Genomic DNA, 4,349 nt, shown 5'->3' with positions numbered 1-4,349 from the left:
CCTCTGGTTCAGAGCTAGAAAATAGTGACTGCAGCTCCTAATTTGCCGGGGAATGGCTTCACGGCAGCCTGTTCCTGACGCTGCCATCATCTAGAGACGATGGCACAGGTCGGAGCATGTTACCGACTGCTAGAAAGAAAACCGGCGCTGCCCTCAAACCTTGCAAGCAAAAAGCTGTGCTTTGGGCTGGTTTGCTGGCACAGAGCGTGGTTTCTGCTTCGTTAGCAAGCTTTGGTCAGGGTTCGTCCTGCGCTGCTGTTGCAGGCTGGTAGGTGGCTGTGTTAGATGTTAAAAATATTGAAGAATATGCAGAAACTGAGAGCTGCTGATAAAACCAAATTTGCCAGAGTCTGCAGGCGGCACAGAATGGAGGCCTAGGAGGAATGTGCAAGATGTTTTCGTGAATGCTAATTACTTCCAGATGCACGGTCCTTGCAGCTACAGAGGAAATATTAGTTGTTCGTGAATATACTTCGTTCCATCCTTAACAGCGTTGCCGGTGGGAGCGAAGCCTCCACCAGTGGCTGCTGCTCTCGACGGCGATGCGCTCGGCCGCTGCTTTGGACGTGCAGCTGATGGAAGCCAACGCTCCCAGTGTTTTGCACTGAAGGGAAGTTTGCTCGAAGCGGCAAATTCCAATTTTGTTATCCCAGCGCGGTCCAGAGAAAATCTGGGATTTAGCGGTCGTGCCGCTAAAATCACCGGACTGACTCCGCATCGTGCCTGGGGGAAGGAGACTCGCCGGCCTCCCGTCGCTTCGCCGGGGCCCCGAGCCGCGGTGCCCACTCGGCACAGCTCCATTTCTGCACATGCGATTTCAGAAGAAGCAGCTGCCTCTCGGCAGCATCCAGGTTAGCAGTCACTGCCAAAGCAGCGTGCCGGGGCCCCTATCTCCTCGTAACACGTCCCTGATGCTGCCGGGACCCTCCCAAATATCTGCCCGCAGGCGGACGGCGGCGAGCAGATACTGGAGCAGCTGGTGCTCTCGGCGTGTGTCTTCACTGATCTACGTGAAGGAGCCGGTTTTTGGCTCATGGTGCAGCGAAGGGGGATCTGGATAGGAGGGGGCAGGGTGAACCGCGTCTCATAGCTGTATTTGTTTGAACTTCTCTTCTTGCACTTTTGTGTTTATGCAGTAAAACACCCTATTTCAAAGCCAGAGAGATGTCCCCACAGTCTAACTGCCCTATACCTGCTGGCAGTTTTTGCTCACTCTGGTGTAAATAATACTGATTTTTTTCATTGGTTTGTATTCGGGTGGCAGGCTAGCAGTGCCAGGCACGGGCTGAGACCCTTTTGCCCCCAGTCCTGCACACGCAAAGAACCAAAAGCTCATTCTTGCTCCAGAGAGCTTCAGATCCAAGCAGGCTGCCGAGCCAGAAGGACGCACACCGAGGTCCGGTCCGGCCTGACCGGTCGGAGGAGGACACATAGCCAAGACCTGGTGTTGGGGAGCACGAGTGGGGAATGCCCAAATGCTCTTTTTTAACCTCATTTGCAGAGCCTCCTTCTCATACTCTTGCTCACAGTCTTTTAGTCACACCGAGCTTTGCTTGGAAGAGTTACTAGAGCACATCAGAATTAAAAGACCTGACCGAGGCTATGCAGGGAGTCCGTGGCAGAGGAGGATCATCACCGGTTTTGAACACATCACCTGAAAAACAAGCTAGATTTTTTCTCCCTCCCCTCTGGATCTAATTTTGCTCAGCGTTATAAACAAAGCTAAAAGGAGAGCTGTACCAAAATCAAAAAAATGCAGTGTGATTCTTTCTAGCAGTGTCTCCTCTGCCTTGTACCAGTAGTAAATCCTGAAAGCACTCACACCATGTCAGCGGGCTGCACCTTTTCCATTGTTCCCGAGGGCTTCAAACCAGAAAGACAAGTTGTTGAAAAGATTTGGTCCGGGAAGTGGTACAAAAGGCAGGCGTAATTATACACATTCTGTATTGCCTCTCCCTGTTACATTAATCCATTGAGTTAGGTAATGGTGAATTAGGTCAGATTATGTGTGCGCTGAAATAAAACCCACAGGCCAAATTCCTCGTGCCCACACCTCCTTTACCTCTGAGGTTGCATAAATACTCATGGTAGTGAATCTGCACGGTTTCAGCTGAGCTGCAGTGCTCAGGTGCTTTCCTGGGCTTAGGTGGAAAGTCCGTTTTCAGATTTCAGCTATTTTGGCACGAGAATAACCCCATAGCATCACTGGGGCTCAATTCTTTCGAATTTACTTTGCATTCAAGCTAATGTCCCACCACTGGTATCAACTTAATACACTGTGGTTGATCTCTTGTGCAGGCTCTAAACCTATTACACATACACTGGCTATGAAACTAATACCTTGGTAATCTGGAGTGCTGCTCTGGTGAATCGAGGCAAAAGGATATGCTCTGAGTTTTTACCAGAGAAGGGATTAATGTTCAGGGTGGCTGATTTTCTATTACTAATCTAGCTAGTGGCATCGGGGTGTCTTAAGCAAAGGCATAGAAACAGGGAATGACTTATGCTGATGTTTGAATAAGTGGGTCAGTCCATTCCGAAAACAAAACAATATTGTTTACTTGTTTTTATGGCATTTGGTGATATAACAGTAAGAAATAACTGGAACACATCAGATGTCCTAGTGACTGATGTTTTTCTGTGGCCTTCTCTTCCCAGGTTTGTCTCTGCTCCAGGCTCTGGGACTGCAGAATGCACCCGCCTGAGCATGCTGGCCCCGGGAGTGGACTGCGGTGGACGTTCAAGTGATTAAGACATTGGTGCCAGAGACCCTTTCCCTGTTTGTCCTCTGAAGCCAACAGTGCAGGGCTCGGGAGAGACACAGAAAAGAAGTTTGCTTTTACCAAGGTAATGCAGGAGGGAGAGAGAGGTGAAGTGGTCTCCTTTCAGGTTCGAGCTAGCTGAGTCTCCACTCACCTGAGTTGCCATTGAAAACTGGAACCCTTGCTAAAAGTTTCAAGAGAAAGGGGTGAGTTGGAAGGGAAGGTTTAAGTCTAGAAACACCAGGAAACCTGCCATTTTTGCACATTCCTAGGGACATTTTGGGTGAGTGAGATGGTAGGGCTTGGTCCAGACTCACTGCTCAAAATCTTTTTCAAAGGCTGCGAACCTTTTTTCGGAGAACCAGAGAAGAGGCCCATGCGGCTGTTTGTGGACAGCACCTGCCAAGTTCTGCCTCGCTGTGGTGGTGAGGGACTAAATGCAAGCCGTGCTGGGGAATCAGCACCTTTCCACAGCAAGTCTCATGGGCCGTGGACTCCTATTCCTGATCAGTGGTAATTCCTGGGTGAAAAACATCCTTCTTTCAAGGTGAGCATCTGGCTCTCAAGCCAGCAAGAAAAGGCTTGGGGGATTTCCCAGCGGATCAGTACTGGACAGAGAGTTCGGTCTGGCTGCAGCGTATAAGATTGCAAACGTGTGCCCTTAACTACATGCAACACACTTGCTCTGATCCCTCTGCTAAGGCGAATGCTTTACACCACACCGGTACATAAACAGGTGCCTTTTCCTTTCCACAATAAGAAATATAATTACCTGCTTTTGAACACATGAGAAAAAAGTGTCCTGTAATGTGCTGCTACATGGCATCACAATCCTGGAGGGCCGATCACTTTACAGGTAAGTAGCCTTCCCTGTCCTCACTCCCTGCTTCAGTAATGGGCCCAGGTCCCCTCTCAGCGCCGCAGCACTGCTGTCTGCAGCCAGATAACCGCGGTGCACAGGCAAGAGCCCTTGGCAGGTCACAAAGAGGATAAAACCCACTCTAAAATAAGGTGTTGCTCAGCTGTTAAAGAGCTTGTAGACTTGTGAAGAAAAAAAAAACCTGGATCTCGTAGATAAACCACAATTTCTGTGGCTCCCAGAAGGTGTCCGCCTCTGAGCAAGACACTCCTGCTTTATCTAGCTGTGTGCAGCTGTGGCATCCTGCATCTCCTGCCAGGGGAGGGGACCGCGATAAGCAAAACTGAGTCTTCCTAATCAGCAGATGTCTTGGGCTCCTGGAGGACGCAGTCATCTTCTTTGGGCAGAGGCTTATGAAAGACAAGAGAGGAGCATTTCACTTCACTTGAGAGTCTGAAATATTTAGGAATAATGTCTGTGTTTCTCGTTTCTCACTATACATGTCTGGCCGTGTGTTATGTATATGCTGCGTAAAAGCCGTCCTACGGCAGAAGGCTAAGTACTAGTGAGAAGTCAGATCTGTGGGTCTGATTCATCCCTTTATTTAGTTATTTGCAGTGACGCAATGTGGGTACAGATTGCAGCTGTGTATTTTGCATCGACTTGTTGCAATGAGTGTCCTCTGTGCAGCCTCAGGCTGAACTGTGCTTTTAATGACACACATAGTT

The 4,349-nt window shown here is 49.3% G+C and overlaps 1 long non-coding RNA gene across 1 annotated transcript; it reads left to right on the top strand.

Moving 5' to 3' along the window:
* Positions 1-206: 206 nt before the first annotated feature.
* Positions 207-4,118, top strand: LOC135323696 (uncharacterized). The gene is made up of 2 exons (XR_010385171.1): positions 207-851; positions 2,659-4,118. It is a non-coding gene; the product is annotated as an uncharacterized LOC135323696 (long non-coding RNA).
* The last annotated feature ends 231 nt before the right edge of the window (positions 4,119-4,349 follow it).

Source organism: Dromaius novaehollandiae, chromosome 26 (genome assembly GCF_036370855.1).
Source record: "Dromaius novaehollandiae isolate bDroNov1 chromosome 26, bDroNov1.hap1, whole genome shotgun sequence".
NCBI lineage: Eukaryota > Metazoa > Chordata > Aves > Casuariiformes > Dromaiidae > Dromaius > Dromaius novaehollandiae.
The sequence above is the reverse complement of the archived record's forward strand: the minus strand, read 5'-3'. Positions and strand labels throughout refer to the sequence as shown.